This window comes from Sturnira hondurensis, unplaced genomic scaffold (genome assembly GCF_014824575.4).
Source record: "Sturnira hondurensis isolate 20B ecotype Veracruz unplaced genomic scaffold, ASM1482457v3 Scaffold0006413, whole genome shotgun sequence".
Classification (NCBI taxonomy): Eukaryota; Metazoa; Chordata; class Mammalia; order Chiroptera; family Phyllostomidae; genus Sturnira; species Sturnira hondurensis.
In genome coordinates, this window is record NW_028079044.1 from 12,670,693 (window position 1) to 12,689,290 (window position 18,598).

Consider the following 18,598-nt stretch of genomic DNA (forward strand, 5'->3'; position numbering starts at 1 on the left):
ATCCCCCATGGCAATATTAACTGTCCTGGGGAGGTTGCAAAGTTTTAGGAATATAGGATAACTTACAGAGACAGCCAATTTTTATGACCCAGCAAGAAGCTAAACTAGTACAAGATCATGACTGTAAATCATCTAGTGGTAACACTGGTGAAGAGCCAGGCCACTTAAATCAGAGCTCCACTCTTTGGCAAATATTCTCCTGGATGAGACCATGGCCTACAGTCCTTCCCAAATGCCAGTCCTGGAAGGAATTCCTTTTTACCCTTTACTGACCAGAAATAGAAGAATCAAGGTTTCCCATGCCCTAGCCCTCATTGAGAGGCAGGTCAACATTTGGTTTCAGAATAGTAAAATGAAATGGGTAAAGGACAGCAACAAAGACAAATTCCTGGTTTCCCAACAGGAGGTGAAGGATGGGGAAGCTAAAGAAGAAGTCCAAGAGCTGGAGGAAGAAAGAACTGAAGGCCCTCCAAATTAATTCCTACCTTTAAAATTGTATTACGTACTTTTAAAGTTAATGATCAATATAAGCTGGTATACACCATCTATTTTCTTTGTTTGAAGGACTTTACTTGTATTTCGAGCTACATTCACATCACTGCTCTTGAAGCCTCTGTGCTTTGAGAGAGATTTGAGTATTAAAAAAAGTTTCTAAAAAAAATTCTAATATCACATAGAAGCAGTCCTTGAGCTGCTCTAGTAAGGGCAATTTGACACTGACCTTGTAGTGATGTTTTTAGAATGGCAGCTTTTAACATCTAAGCTGGTAACTACTCAACAATGCAAACTTACTAATAATTACCACTAAATAATTGAATATAAAAGACTTTATAAATCAAATAAGTATACTGGAAAAATTTAAATCTTTGATTTATAAGTTTAAATAACTCTATTGGCATTTTTAAAATTATGCCTGTAGAATATTTACGTTTTTAATTAAAATGTATTATTTACATATTTTCTTTCTGTTTTTATAATAATGGTACCAGTGCCTTTTGTTTACTCCTAAAATGTTTCCTGATTTTGTAAATGTAGCATCTCTGGAAAAAGTTTGAGCCAAATATTTGAAAAACACATGTTAACTGAAGGGTGTGTTTACAGTCCAGACTCTGCCTTCCTTCAACTTGGGGAGAATATGAGGCCAGTGACAAAAGATTCAGGGCAATGTCAAAGTGGACATTCAATCATTTTTCTGTAGTCTATACGGATTATGGCAATTTAATCATTAGAGTGAATTGAAAGCCAATTATAATGTTTTCCTTCATTTATTTTTTACTCTGGTTAGTCACTTTGTGGAATCACTCTCCTTTCTAAACTTGCTTTTCTTTACAATTGCATTTGGTATCAACTAAAATTCCTAGGTCCCAATATGGTGGTCACTACTGTGATTCCATTTTTTTTTTTGGTCATTCCTACTTTTGATTAAAACAGTACAGGTGTTAGATCCCTGGAGTTAGGCCAGACATTGGTTTAACAACTTTGATATTTAAATTCTGGCTAAGAAAGAATTCAGGGCCAAGACTGAAACTATAAAAGGTTATTTAGAAAGTCACAGAGGTAAGAAAGAAAGGAGCTATTGAAGAAATGGGCCCAGGAAACAAGTTACAGAGGCAAAAAGAAAGGCCCTTAGAACTTAGGGGAAAGACAGATGCAAGGCAAACAGGCCTGGTGCAAGGGGGAGCTGGGGAAGGTGAGGGTGTGCTCCACAGAGAGAGCCACTCAACTTCCTTTTAGTCCTCAAGATATCTTGCTGTCTCCACAGTGCGCCGTCTCTTTCTGAAAAAATGCAGACCTCTAAACATCTTGCATTTTACTCAAGAATGCCGACAGTTGAAAAGAATTTCCTTGTTTGAAAAATCTGCCTGAAGGAAGTAGTCAAGACTAAACTCGTATTATTCAAATATTGTATTAGTGCATAAATAGTGGGTTTGAAATGGGGAAAAAAGAATTTAAGAAGAATGCTGGATTCTGTATATTGGGAGAAGGGTGTGTAAAGCTGAAAAATGCTGCCCCACTCAGTGCCCTTGTGTATTTCTCTGGGGATAAAACCCAATGCACTTGGACTTAGAAGTAAAACAAAGTAGTTATTATATGGGGGAAAATGAATGAAAGAATGAACTAATTTAAAAAATACAGCAAATTATCTTAATATTGAATACTGAATAGAAAAAAGAGTTAGCCAAACAAAAATAGCAGATGGAAGGACCTGAACAAAAATTAATAATTTTTATTTTTAAATATTAACTTTACAACTTCCTAATATATTCATTTTATAAGATAGTTGATGTCTCCAAAGGCCATTCTAAATCCACTTCAGTGTCCAAGCAAAAATAAGAAGCATAATTTAAGCTGAGCTCAACCTAAATCTAGATTTTTTTTATTGTGTGTGTACAGGGCAGGCACAGAATCTATGATAGCCCAAATTTTCAGGACACCGAGATAATAGGATTATAGAGAGCTCATTAAAATAAATTAATATTTATTTGCCTTAATAATAATTATTCCCATATAAACTAAATTTTTAAAAAGTAGCATGCAAAATAGAAACAGTTGCATTAAGATGCTGTGACTTGTTATAATTTTCATAATCTTTTTAAAAATAAAAACTATGTTTTACACATAAAAATTACCTTGCCACTAAATAATTCTGCAAAATACTTGCCTTTCCTGATTTCTAAAGCTACCTATTTTGACTGCTTTGGGAAGAACAAGAAACTTGAGAAGAAATTAGACCTTAATGTAACAAATGATGGGAAAGAAAGAATTAACAAAGAGAAGACACTGGTGTAGTTTAACAAAGATAAATGACACCATGGCACCAACAAGACATTTAAGATGAAGGTACATTAGCAAAATACCTCAAATAGCCTAAGGAAATATCTTGTGCATGAACATAGAACATATACTTGCTATTTATTATCAAGAGATATTCTGAAGACATTTATTCATTCATCAATCCAAAATGAACAAAAATAAAGATAACCGAAGAGCATGAATTTAAGTTAAACCCCAGGTTAGTCATATTAGGTGTTCTAGTCACTCGCATTGTCTGTGGAAATAGGCTCTTGTGATGTCACCAGAAAAGCATTTCAGGGACCTCACATGGGAGGATGAGATGTAGTGGTAAGATTTAATGAAGCTGGAGCAAACATAAAGGACAGTCCCCAGGTGCCCAGAGTCTGTGTCTCAACAACAGCTGGGTAGTTCGGCTCTGTCCCATTATGGAAGAATTCCAGCCTTGTCTTCACCAAGCCCAGAGGAAGGGCCAGGGTCCAGAAATTCTGTGTCACTGGTTCAATCCATGCCAAAGTTTAGTCCAGTTTAGTCTCTGTCCCCATTTGGCTACTCAGTCTCTGTTCCTGGCTGTGCTCCAACTGGCACTGTGTGGCTGTACCCAGGCCGGTGCTTGGACCCACACAGCTGCTGGGCCCACATGGCTGCTCTAGGGAGAGAACGCACAAACACATGTATGCTACAGAGACAGGCCTTTGTAAAGCTTTGATTATATTACCTTGATCTTGGGAAAGACCAGGTGCTCTTTCAAACTAATCAATCTATTTTCCAATCCTTTGAGGGCTTGTGTTAGGCCCCCCCTCTAACCAATTTAGCCTTTTCCAAGATTAGACACCTCTCCTCTGGTCATGGTTGACATCATGGCTTCCGCTGCACACGCCTCAAAGTAGAAGGACCTCCTCCTGCACCATCTTGGTTTCTGCAGCACAGGTGCCCAGAGGGGAATTTCCCCTACTGTTTTTATTCCTCCCTTGGTAATCCTGGCTAATTACTGGTAACCAATACTCCCTACCTTCTTCGGAGATTAGGTCCCAAGGGCAGAGGATGTGTCAGTCTCTTTGGGAGCCTATGACTGCTGTGGCTCCCTAGTTTATCAGGCTTAATGTCTGATTCCCTTTGCTCACTTCCTCTATTTATAACTAAGTAGCTACCTATGCTAACAATTATTGGGTATTTTCAATTCATAAAATATAGTATATTTTCCCCATAATCTCTTATCTAACTGCATCAACACAGAATTACGTTAATACCAGTAAAGTATATGCATTAACATATTTAATCAATATCATGTTATCAGAACAAAAAATGAGATATTCAACATTAAACAAAACTATGAAATAATTATAAAGTTATGTAAAGGACAGAGGAATTTCAAAATAAAGAAACCGAAAGCTTGGATTGAACCTATTGTAACAGAAGACTAGATAGAGTATTAGGAACACTGGGTCATTTGGACCTGAGAAAATCCTATGATATGTAAATGTTAATAAAATATCATAAATACTTTGAGCACTTTAGGTAAATGACATTTTACCACAAGTCATAGATATAAAGATTTACAAGCAGAGTCTTTACTATCAAATACCTATAATCTATTACAGTGATAAAATAGACACAAAAACAACAATATGGAGTTTGTCGTTACTTTAGCAACACAAACAAAGGGCTATGGTGTTCAGCAGATGTTCTAGTTTGAAAATAAAGAAATTGTCTTAGAAAGTAGAGGGTATTAGAGACTTGTTAAGTTTTTATAGGGGAGAGATAAAAACAAGGGAGCAATATATAAAAGCATAAATGAGACAAAAAGATGCAAGGATTATTTAGGAAAAAAATAAGCGGTTGGTTTTGTGCACAAATAGAAGAGATAAATCGGGGCCATACTAGGGAAATCTTTGAATACCCAACTTAGGACTTAAGACTTTATATCTGTTAGGTAGCTAACTGAAGAGTAATGAAAAGTTTCCGATCTGGTAAAGTATTTTAGGAAAGGTAATCAACAGATCAGAATTTTTGTTGGAAGATTAACTGTGTAGTTGGGAATATTAGAGTGGAATAGGAATATTAGAGTGGAATAGGAATATTTGATACAAGTGACCTGTTAGAAATGGAATAAAGTAAACAGATAATACCAATATACCATAACAAAGACTTGAATTGGGATGATGGCAGATGGAATGTAAATAAAGAAACAGATTCAAGTGATGTTGTGAAGAAAGAATCAACAGCATATGAGGACTGACAAATTGTGGAAATGAGGGAGAAGGAAGAATCTGGAATAACCACCAAGGGATGGGGATCTGATTACAGCACAGAGAGTGACCCTTGCTTTGAACATGGCTCCACTGAGTAGACACATCTCCATCACCACATGCCAGGTAGAAGGGTTCCAGTGCATTCTGTTCTCAGTGATTCTCTCATTTACTCAACCCACACACCTCAATTTTCCTAGCCCCTGACCTGACTACTAAGTCTCCTGTTAGACTTTTTAGCCTTGCCCCTCAGTTGTAACTCTGGCTTTTCCTCTTCCTTAGACTATGCTTCAGCTTCTTCACCCTGTAAAATTAGTCAAAAATATCATTTTTCTTGGCCACACCTGGTTTCCAGAAACCTCTTACTTATATCTGTTCACACCTGGTGTATCCTAGTTTCAAGGGCAGCACTTGAATTAAAACACACATAGAAATAGGTTAATCTAGAAGCGGAACAAGTTTTGCTAATGTCAATAAGCTGAATCTTAGAAACAATGGCAGACCATTTTTCTTGGCCACGCCTAGTTCCCAGGAACCTCTTACCTTTATTTGTTTCCACGTGGTATATCCTAGTTTCGAGGGCAACATATGAATTAAAAAATATATTAAAAAGTTAGTCTGAGAGAGAACCAAATTTTGCCACTGTCATTAAGTTGAATTTTAGAAACAACAGGAGCTTAAGGTATAGCAGTAGATGGGGTAGAAGTGTCTAGCTGGTAACAGAAATATAGGAAAGGGGCCTGGACCATATAAAAACTATTGTGGGACTTCCTATATAGAAAGGAAAGTTAAAACCACTGAATAAGATCCCAGAAGAACAATTAAGGGTAGATATTTTTGTAATTTTCCAACATGGAAAAATATAAAAGACAAATTAGGACAATCTAGTGTCAGGAAAGCCATGGAAGAGAAAATGGCATGTGTGTGTTTTTAAGTGGTGATATAGGGATCAAATTCATGTTGATGAATTTGTTAATGAATTTTGTTAATGAATTTTGATGTAGAGATGGCCTCAATAGGGTTTAATGAGAGGTAATGCTTTATCCAGGACACAGAGATTAAGTCTTCTAAAGAAGGTGTGGTTCTACTGCTCTGAATGTTGAGCTCTGAGCCAAAAATGTCTCAATTCTAATCCTGCTGTGACAAATGTACTCCAAATCATTTAACCTCTCTGCCTCAATTTTCCCACCTGCAAAAGGGATAATAATATTGACCTATATTGGTAAGAGTGTTCTAAGTATTAATTAATATATAATGCTTTGAAGGAGAAAAGTGCTGAACATCATTAGTGGGTATTACTCAACTAATTGTCTCTAATGCTGAAAACTTTATCCTTTAATTTTATTCAAACGACAGTTATCAAATAAGTGTCCTGGCTTCCTTAGTGACACTTATCTTCAAATATTATTTTTGGCAAAAGTAGATTTATACTTGCAAGTACACAAAACACAGAGTTTATTACTATATTATTTATTATTATATTATTTTCCATACAAATAACTGTATATGGATTTTTTCTATATTACATCATAGCACATAAACTTCTAGATCACTTCAGAAATCTAGACACCTTTCAACTGATAGATACCTGAATATTAAATGTTAAGTGTTAATATTCAGGATATATTTATTTGATAATTTTCACCCATTGCCAGTATTCAATAAATGCTAAAAGGTAATACTTTAACTTATAAAATTTTAGATTTAACAAGTAATACTCAGCAATTAAATGGTAGAAGCAAAATACAAAAGCACAAAGCAGTATGTTAAAAGCACTATCATGTCCTTATTCTGAAAAGAAGCTATAGGGCCCTCACCAGTGTGGCTCAGGGAGTTGGGCATCATCCCACAAAGCAAAAGGTTGCTACTTCAATTTCTGTTCAGGGCAGGTCAGGGCACATGCCTGGGTTGCAGGCCAGGTCCCCAGTGTACATGAGGCAACTGTTAGAGAGGCAAGTGTCAGATGCGTCTCACACACTGATGTTTTTCTCCCTCTCTTCCTCCCTTCCTTCCCCTCTCTCTAAAAATAAATAAATAAAATTTAAAAAAAATAAAAGACATGATAAATCCTAAAAATGAAAATGAGAAAATGAAGAGAGAAACTTTTAAATCTATCAGACACTCTGTCTGGTCTTTTGTTTCTTCTTGGGTTTTAAAATTATGATAGAAATTCATACTTTTGTTTAAAGAAATGCAATAAAATATGGAAGTATTTAACATTAAAATAACATATTCCCCTCAGGCCGCCCTCCCCACTCTGAAGGGAGCCACTGCACAGCGAGGCATGTGGCCTTCCAAACTTTCTTGATGAATCTAGAATATATCCACACCCACACTGACTTGTTTTTTATTTTTGTAAAAACAGGATTTTATTATACATAGAATTTGCTTCTTTTCATTGAACACCATAGCATGTATTCACATATACAGATTTACCCGTTCACATATACAGATTTACCTCATTGTTTAATAACTGTAAGATGTGCCCCTAGATAGTGATCATGGTCATAATTTAATTCGCTGTTCCCTTAATGGAAAACATTGTTTCTTTTAGCCTTACAAATACTACTATGAAAATATATGCACACACTTTATGTTTTGACAGGTACTGCCAAATTGGCCTCCAAGGTGGTACCAATTTACAGACCCATCAATAACATGACTGCCCATTTCCCTATGACCTCAGTAAGACAGAGTATTATCAAAGTTTTAACTTTTGCCAATCTGGTAGGTAAAATATGGATTCTGTTAATATTAAGTTCCATTTTCCACTCATTAAAGAAGTCAAACATCTTTTTATATACTTTTTAACAATTTATTTCTATAAATTACCTCTTCCTAGCTTTTGCCCATCTCTTTACTGAGTTCTTTATCTATTCTTTGTGCATGAATATTAATCTTGTTATGTACACTGGACATTTTCCTTTACAAGTTTTTTCATCAACTTTATAAATGAAGAAAACAAAAAAATGTAGAATTCACAGTTTTAAAAGTATTGGGTATAACGTAAGAGAAAGCTCTTTGAACTCAATTCAGTGAGTATTGTGCCAGAGTGCCACAGCCAGAGGATGGTTCTTCACAGCTGCTAAACATCAGTCTGATGATGCTATTTCTAGATGAAGCAAAAGGCAATAAATAGATTCCCATGTTCCGAGAAAACTTGTCCATCATTCTTATTAAAAAAGATTAGAAGAAATTCTATGCCTAGACAAAATAGTAGTCCCTTCACTTCCCCAAGATAAATCATGGCAAAGTATTTATAAATCTGCTGTTGTACTTGAATTTGGAAAATATTTCTCTAGGGTATTGTACAAGCTGTTTAATTCACTTAGTTAAATAGATCTTGTCAGTTTAACATTTTCTGTACTGTAAGCAGTTGTGACATTTAGACAATTTATCAATGGCTTCTTCATTGTAGCCTGCTACCTCTTCTTTCTACTCATTACATGCAACAAATTAAATTTCACTAATATTTAAAGATCAGTGTTGACCTTTGCACAGCCATTTTCTAGGTTCCTATTAATACAAACATCTTGTTTGCTGATGCTCATTTTAAATGTTTTGCTGCACAAACTTTCCATTATTCCAAAGAGATTTGTATGTAGTTGATGTGCCTTTTTCAATGACCTCACAAAATAATTGCAATGGCGTATATCAGGCATTTTAGAAAGGAGGAAAAAGGTATGCTTGAATAAGCTAATAATATTAACAACAATAAAATAATCTTTGCTTACCACCACCTTCAACATATGGACTTACCTCTCTGATCTTAAAATATATAAACTTAATTCTTGTTTTTAGGATATATCTAAATCACAACAATAAAAAAACAAGAAAAACAAAAGTTGACTATGTGATCATGATAATTCTAGATTATAGCTCCATAAATACAGTTTTATAGTTAACTTGAATAGATAAAAAGTAATGCAATTTTGAAGAAAAAAATAAACTGAATTTCAAGAATCATTCCTAAAAAGCTGAGTTACAGACAAGAGAACACTGAAATGCCCTTATCTAAACCAATGCTAACTGCCAAAATAATTTGTCAATTTAGAGTTACTGTTTTAAGAATCATATAAATCAAAGGCTGTTGCAAAGTGAGTAAGTATAAAAAAGATAGAGATCCTTTCTCTTCAAATGCGAAAGACAGTGAGAAATTTTGAAGTAGCCTGCAGCTATACCACCTCAACCTTGTCAGATTTCACTTGTCAACACTTTGATGATAGATTGGCACCCCTCTCTAAAAAACAAACCCTAGTAACTGTTGAAAGAAATGGCTTGTTATAAAAAGGGGAATATCTCATGCAACTTGATAGTTATATACTTTAAAATCCTTTCTTCCCAAATGAGACTTGAAAAATGTTTTTCTGTGGCTTTTAATCAAAACTCAGAAGCTAAAGACCCTTCTCACTCTGGTCAAGTATAGGAGGGATAACATTTTTCAAATCCTACTAAATGTTCTTTATATTCATTCTTTCATTTAATCTTTACAGTAACCTTCTGAAATTATGTACTAAATTTCATGGGTATTTACATGCATATGTAGTGGATGTGTGTATGTGCATAAAAGTATTTTTTCTGAGCAGGGTATAGCAGTTTCTCCAAGGAGCCCCTTTTCCTCCCCTCTCTTCATCCCCAAATGAATGAAGCCTGATAGACTCTAAACATCTTAATTTACAGATATGAAAACTGAGGTCCAGGGAATAAAGCAATTTGAACAAGTTTAGCCAGCTCGTTAGGGGGAATGGTTAGGACTAGAATTCCTGTCCACAGATTATCTGTGCAGTGCTCTTTCTACTCTCCCTCCCTCTGTCTAAATGCTGTGCCAAATAGAGCCTTCTAGTTAAGCTTCTGCTTTAGCACCTGAGACAAGTATTAGTTTAGACTTGTATAATTAATCCATGGCAAAAGATATAAATGAAAACTACTTTCTGGCTGAATTTATTTTGCTTAGAAAGCCCTTGGAGGAAGTTACTTGAATGACTATTTAAGCATTATTTTTAATTAATGTAACAATAGTTTATAAATAAACTGGGGTTATCTAAAACTTCTGATTAAATTGGCATTTCTTAAGTACTAAAGAATCTTCACACTATTTGCTTAGCAAACTTCGTGTAATATAAAAATAAGCTCCAACATGAATTATTTTTATGGCTGACTGTTAGATAAATTAATGTCTTCAGGTTACTATAATGTATCAGAGAAGGTTTATTTCAATTTTGACTTCCCTTATTTCATAGTGGCTCTCATTAAGTTCTCAGCCCCCCAGTCTCTATGACAAGTCCTTAATGAAATGTAAACAAGCCCTAAATACTCAGTTTATAAGAATCCTGCAGTGAATCCTATTATATTATGATTAGATCTTCCTTCATACTCTTTCTTCCCCATTTTTCCAACCGATACTAAAGGTAGTAACAGCATTGCTACCTTTGTCACAGTGTTATCACTTATATGTTTAATTATTTTGTTTCAGTAGCTGAATGGAGAACCAAAGTAGGTAACTCAGGAAAAAACAGCCATTTCTTATAGAAATGAAGGCTTGTGAATAACCACTAAGGTCCTTTGAGAAGGGATCAATTTCACCTTAATATATTTAACACAGGCATACATCATCGCAGCTTAAAATGTTAATAATTCCCTGGTGCGGTAGGAAATCATTACCTGATATTTAAAAATCAGTAGACTAAAACAAGAAAGATTCTAGATTATGATCATTTTTTATCCTAAGGCCCACACAATAGGATTAATAAAAAAGTTTCCAATGCTTTTAAAAGTGCACTCTCTATTAAGCTACTAAGTAAAAAGGATAATGTATTTGAAAATATGTGACAAATGATAATTGTTACACAAATGTCAGTTTCATTTTCTTGATTATTCAATAACCATAAAAGAGTCTAATTTCAATAACATAAAAGAAAAAATGCCCTAATCATTTTAGCATTTCACTGGGTATCACTTCATCTTCTGATTATTTTTAGTTTGGTTCAACCTACATCTGCTAAGGATCTACAAAGTGCCAAACCCCACTGGGCCAGACATTCAGGGATATGAAAGAAAAGAAAAAACAAATAGTACTTACACTTGAGCAGGTCATAACTTAGTGAGGAATGGGGGATAGGAGGAGAAAAATGATAAATATAATTCTATTGGAGTATGGAAAATAAAATAGAACCATGTCCAAGGAAGAAAGTAGAGAAAAAAGTTATTCATTCTAGCATCTGACATAATTTCAATCACAAAAACAGAAATTACACACAATCGTGTATCAGTTAACAATGAGGATACATTCTGAGAAATGCATCTCTAGGCAATTTCATCAATGTGGGGATATCACTGAGCGCACAAACTTCAATGGTCTAGCCTACTACACATACACATCAAGGATATATAGTATAGCCTGTTGCTCTTAGGCTACAAACCTGCACATAATGTTACTGTACTGAATACTACAGGCAATTGTAACACAATGATACTTGTGTATCCAAATGCAGAGAAGATAAGGTAAAAATATTATATCAAATATTTAAAATGTTACACTTGTATAGGGCACTTACCACGAATGGAGTTTTTTGGCAGGACTGGAAGTTGCTCTGGGTGAGTCAGTGAGTGAGTGGTAAGTGGATGTGAAGGTCTACACTACTGTAGACTTTATAAACATTATATACTTATGCTACAATAAATTTAATAAGCAGTTCTTTCTTCAATAATAAATTAACCTTAGCGTAACATTTGACTTTATAAACTTTACTTTTTAAATTTTTTGACTATTTTGCAATAATACTTACCTTGAAACATATTTTACAACTGTACAAAAGTATTTTTCTTTTAAAAAATATTTAGTTAATATTTACTTTAGAGAGAGAGGAAGAGAGAGAGAAAGAGAGGAAGAAAAACATCAATGTCAGAAAGAAAGAAACATTGGGGGCAACAGGTATGCTTCCTGCACACACCCTGACCAAGGACTGAACCTGCAACCCAGGCATGTGCCCTGACTGGGACTCAAACCAGTGACCTTTTGCCTTGAGGGATGATGCCCAATCAACTGAACCACACCAGTCAGGGCAAAAAAATTTTTTTCTTTTTATACTTATTCTATAAGCTTGTTTTTATTTAAATTGTTTTTTTTACTTTAAACAATTTTTAAATTAAAAACTAAGAACATACACACATATTAGCCTAGATCTATACACAGTCATGGTAATCAATATCACTATCTTCCATCTCCATATCTTGACCCAAGGGAAGATCTTTGGGGTGATAACATGCAGGGAGCTTTCTTCTATGATAATAATGCCTTCTTCTGGATTACCTCTTGAAGGACCTGCCTGAGGTCCTTCTTGAGGAGATATCACTCTTTTTAGAGGTATGTCCATGGTGGTTTGGTTTCTTTCTTTTTTTTCATCAAAGATTTGCTTTACGCAGATAATGCACTATAAACATCCCTCTCTATTAATAAAAATCTTTTGGTGTGGGGGTCCACCCTTTCAAATGTTTTAAGGAGTTTGTTGAGGTCTCCAAAAGCTCCTACTAAACTTACACTGTGAATTTTCTTGTGGGTTCTTCTTTTTCTTTCACAGTTTACTTTTCTTTTTTAAAGATTTTATTTTTACAGAGAGGGGAAGGGAGAAAGAAAGAGAGGAAGAGAAACACAGATCAGTTGCCTCTTGCACACCCCCAGCTGGGAACCTGGTCCACAACCCAGGCATGTGCCCTGACAGGGAATCAAACTGACATCTCTTGGGTTCACAGGCCAGCGCTCATTCCACTGAGTCACACCAGACAAGGCTGCAGTTTCTTCGTCTCTTGCCTCTTCTTCAGCTATGAGTTCCCGTTCCAGATCCAACAAGTCCATATTAGTAAATTCCACAGGCATCACCTCTAGTAGTTGTTCAATGTCATTCTCATTCACAACCAAGTTAAAGTTGTTTGCTATCTCAGCCATAGCCTGTTAATTTTTGCCACCTCCTCACTCTTGGCAAATCCTTTGAAGCCATGGGCAAATCTCATTTCTTTCAGTTGCTATACATACAGTGCTTAGTAACATCACCCCAGGTCCAAGCAATGTTCATGATAGTTACAGAGTTGTAATCCTTCCAGAATTGCATCAGTATTTTCTCATGGTATTCCTAAATTGCAGCAATAGCCTGAACAAAAATCTTCCTTAGGTAGTAGGCCTCAAAAACTGTTCTAACTCCTTGACCTACTGGTAGAATCAAAGATGTGGTGTCTGAGGAGAAACACCACTTTGATATATGGATAAAAGATCACCAATAGCAAAAGGATGTCTGAGAACATTACCAACAATAAGCAAAATCTTAAAAGACACATTATTCTTCAAACAGCATTTGCCCATTTAGCTGGCACAGCAATTCAGGAAGGCAATTTGGAAGAGCTCTGGGTCATCCATGACTTATTGCTCCTGTTTTATCCTGTAGTATCCTGGTATTCAATGCACCTGGTAGTAGGTGCATTGTTGATATGCTTAAAGGCCCTGGGGCTCTGTGTGAGATCACAAGGGTTTCAATTTATAGCATGTAACACTGCCCCCAAGCAACATTGTTATCCTGTCCTTAAAACCTTGAAACTTGACTTTGACTCAACCTCCTTATGGATGAAGTCCTTTCAGGTATCTATTTCCAGAATAGGGAAGTTTCATGCATATTGAATATTTGCTCTAGCAAGTAATTTTCCTCCGCAATCAGCTTGTCTGGAGTTTCCAAAAATTCTTCAGCCGCCTTCACATCAGCACTCACACACAGACTCACCACTCACTTTCACACTATGTAATGAATGACAATCCTTGAATCATTTAAACCACCTAGAAGTAGCAGTAAATTCAACATTGTAGTTGGGTCCAGCCTCTTCTTTGAACATCCCAATTCCTCCCGCCTTTGTCCATGACTGTCACAATGCAGAAAGATATACACTTCTATGTCTGGTCTTTAAAAAAAAAAAACAAGAACTAAGCAAATAACTAGAGCAGGAACAGATTCATAGAAATGGAGATCACATGGAGGGTTACCAGTCGGGAGAGGGAGAGCAGAGCATGAGGGAAAAGGTACAGAGAATAAGAAGCATAAATGATAGGTACAAAATAGACAGGGGGAGGTTAAAAATAGGATGGGAAATGGACAAGCCAAAGAACTTATACATATAACCCATGGACATGAACTAGGGCAGAGGAATGCTGGTGGAAGGGTGGGTACAGGGTGGAGGGAAATAAAAGGGAGAAAAGAATGGGACAACTGTAATAGCATAATCAATAAATATACTTTAAAAATTCAAGGAGGGCCTATATAAGACAAAAAAAAGTTTCTCAACAAACTCACAACTATCAATAACTGAAACTAAAAAACCAAAACCAACCTTCTCGAATTTCTGACAGTCTCATTGATTTCAATGAAGCAGAAACCTTACCAGCTTCTGTCACTTTGTTCTTGTGCTTCACATCATAACCGTGGTAGAATGGGACATGTCTGACTGGCGATCAATAATCATCACTGATTTTCCACCTTCATAGTCCTTCATTTACTTTTAATTTCATTTCTTGGTCAGTCACTAAATACAGCCTACTGACAACATTAGCAGTGGATTTTGTATGCTTAGGAGCAATGATAAATGAAACAACACGAAGCTAAATGAAGCACAAGAGAAAATGTTGCAATCAAGAAACAAGGTAAACAGGAGCGGCTGTACGAGACTGCTGCTGGCATAACATGGCATACTGTTTTACAGCAAATGTTTTTTGTAACTAGAAAGAGTATATTCTAAAGTAATGATAAAAAGTACAGTGTACTACGTACATAAACCAGTAAGATAGTTTGTTATCAAGTATTATGTACTGTACATAATTGTGTGTGCTGCACTTTTATACGACTGACAGCACGGTAGGTTTGTTTACACTGATATCACCACAAATATGTGAGTAATGATAGCTACGACACTGCTAAGCAATATAAAATTTTCAGCTCCATTTTAATCTTATGGGACCACCATCATACATTCAGTTTGCCATTGACCAAAATAGTGTTATGCAGTACATGACTATAGAGCAAATATGAAAATGACTAACAGAAGAGATTCTCTACAACTGAAGGCATAAAGAAAAAGTCACATGAGGATGGCTACAAGGGGCAAAGACGTGGTGATCTGGCCAGGACGCACACCCCTAGTGTGGCATGCCAAGTGGAAGGGATATCACAAACACTGAGGTCCCTCTTGAAGAGCAAGAGGTCCCAAACCCGCATCAGGCTTCCCAATAGGAACTCTAGAGATGAGGATGGAGTGGCACAATATGTGCAACAGGATAAAATCTATAATCCTGAATACTCCAACAGGCAAGGTTATCACTCAGAATTGAAGGAGAGATCAAGTTTCCCAGATAAGCAAAAGCTAAAAAGAGTTCATTCACCACTAAACCAGCATTACAAGACATAATAAAAGGGACTTCTTTAAACAACAAAAAAGGCCAAAGCTAGAAATAAGAAAATACATGAAAAAATGTCATTAGTAAAGGCAAACATACAGTAAAGTATTGGATTAACCACTTATAAAACTTGTATGAAGGTTAAAAGAAAAAATTATAAAATCATCTATATCTACAATAAGTTAATGAATACACACACAAATACACACATACTCACAAAGATATAAAATATGATGTCAAAAACATAAAACATTGGAGGGGGGAAGTCTTAGAATGCTTTTAAACTTTAGTGACCATTAACTTAAAACAGAATGCTATATATAAGGCCTGTCCAGAAAAAGTCCAGCCGTTGTTAATATAACGAGAATGGTTTGCATGACATCAATGTAACTTGGCAGCCAAGGAGAGTGGGCTGGAATGTGCATGTGTGAACAATGACGACCTCATTGTACTAGTCAGTGGGAGTAGTAGATGCTATTGAGTGTGCATGTGTACTGTGTGGACATCACATTCAAAATGACTGATGCTAGGATGTGAGGGCAATCTGGTTGCATATCTGTCACCCCACTGATTGCCAGGGTTGATTCAGCTGATCTGGCTGGCTATGTGAGCGTCCCCTTCCTCCCTCACTAATCCATGTGCATCCCTCCCGAAGCTATGCACTTGATGTAAGAGGACGACCTTCCCACTAGAGGAGAGGACTTGTTTTCAGTCAAGGATGTACAAGTAGCTGCACCCCCACTGCTAGAACCTCGAAACGAGCTCTCAAAATGACTAAGCAAGTAGAGCAATGGATCTGCATCAAACTTTGCATTAAGCTTGCACATTCCTCCCCAGAGACTATTCAGATGATTCAGAAGGGCACAGCTATGGGCAACTGGTGATTGGCAGCTTCTACATAACAACGTGCCTGCTCATGCATCTCGTGCAGAGTTTTTTTGGCAAAACATCAAATCACCCAGGTGACTCACCCCCCCTCATCCCAGATTTGGCAGCCTGTGACTTCTGGCTTTTCCCAAAACTAAAATCGCCTTTGAAAAGGAAAAGATTTCAGACTGTTGACATTCAGGAAAATATGATGGGGCAGCAGATGGCAACTGGAAGAACTGTGTGAGGTCCCAAGGTGCCTCCTTTGAAGGAGACTGAGGTGTCATTGTCCTATGTACAATGTTTCTTGTATCTTCTTTAATAAATGTCTCTATTTTTCATAGTGTATGGCTGGATACCTTCTGGACAGATCTCATACATAAGGATATTACATATAAATCTCATGCTAATCACAAGTCAAAACCTACAATAGATATAAAAAATGAAAAGAACACAAACATAACACTAAAAAAGTCATAAAACTACAAATGAAGAAAACAAGAACTACAAAAACAATCAGAAAACAATTAACAAAATGGCAAAAAGTACATACCTATCCATAATTACCTTAAATATCAATGGACTAAATGCTCCAATCAAAAGACAGAGGGTGGCTAAATGGATAAAATAGCAACATCCATACATATGCTGCCTACAAAAGAGTCATTTTATATTTAAAGACACACACAGATTGAAAATGAAGGGATGGAAAAAAATACTCCATGCAAATGGAAATGAAAAGTAATGGTTATAAGTACGCTCACTGAACTCAGAGTCAATAATTGGTTTTGTTGTCATTTCAGGCTACAGCTGTGTGTCTGTAAACAGTACAGTTCAGGATTTGGGACAGATGGTGCCAATGAGAAGGTGCCTAGGTATTCAAAACAGGGTTTGCTATTGTTTATTAGTTAGTAAATATCATAGGTCAGTTATTTTCTAATAAAGAAAATGAGATGATAAACATATTTTAACTATAAAATGTTTTTATTTATAGCTCAATACATATGAGTGCACAGTGAATCTCGTATGAGCAATAGTTACTACGCATCCTGTTTTCATGAACATTCCAATTTACACTTAGGTAAAGTGTAATTTTATGAAACTAATGTTTGAACTGATTTATTTACTTCACACACAAGTTCCATGGTGTAACTTTTTTGCAAATTTTTCAGTATGCTGCCCACTCAAAAGTATTTTCCATTGTAGATACTCAATAAAAGGTTCGATACTGTTATAGAGCAAGTAATTTCCTGAAAACTACATTTGTTTTGAGTGTTGTTAAACCTCCGATATCTAAATCACTGATTATGCCAGTAAGTGATACAATTTGCCTTTAGAAATTGCATTTACTTATTTTTAAACCTCAGCAAATTTGGAAAATCTTCAAGGTTTAAATGTCACTTCTTTTATGTCTGATCAAAAACAGAAAAGAAAGTTCTCTTCTCAGCTAAATAGGAAGCATCTACTGTATGCTGAGTGCTTATATGCATTTTATCATTTAGACTTTACAACAACCATATGCAGTAGTACTTATCTATTTTATAAAGCAGAAAAGTGATGGAACTGAACTTTTAACACAAATTTGTCTAATTCCCAAAACTCATCATTGTGTCACTATTGTAGGGTATTTAAATCAAATTTTCAAAAAGTTCTGACTGCTCCACCCCATGTTCTAATTGCTATGAGCAACCTCCTTCCATGAGCTGTGAGGACTTCCTTCAAGGATGCCTATCACCCTCATGCCAAAGGGAGAGGGCATAGCCAGCCACCAGGTTGTGAAGACACTCAGCCTGTGGAGAAGACCACATTTGGGGAGGGGAGCTGGCTCTCACAGATGCCCCTTGCCAACCAGGTGCATGAGCCTCCTGGGACTTGGATCCACTAGCTCCAGGCCAGTTTTCTGAGGACTTGGACCTCATGACAGATCCTGTGCCAGAGGTGCCCATCTAGGAAGCTGTCAAACATCTGATGTACAGAAACTATGAAGATTAAAAAGATGTTTATTTTTTAGAGTTCTGATATTTTTCATTAGATTAAATATATGAGTAATTCATTTTGAATGTGGGCAACCTTTTCAGTTCTTATCACCAGCTCTTTCCCCTTTTCTAATGTTATGGAGTACAAAATAGCTACACAGAAATGTTCACTGTTTTACTGAAAGGAGAGGAGAGGAGAAAGAGAAAGAGAAAGAGAAAGAGAAAGAAAAAGGGACGGGCAGAAGAAAAAAAACCAAAACATTCCCTTTCAAGTCTTTCCCATTATC

At 36.1% G+C, this 18,598-nt stretch overlaps 1 protein-coding gene across 5 annotated transcripts in view; it reads right to left on the reverse strand.

Annotated features, from left to right (window-relative positions):
* Positions 1 to 18,598, reverse strand: part of WDPCP (WD repeat containing planar cell polarity effector) — a 407,760-nt gene that overhangs the window by 330,780 nt on the left and 58,382 nt on the right. The gene's annotated exons all lie outside the window — the stretch shown is intronic.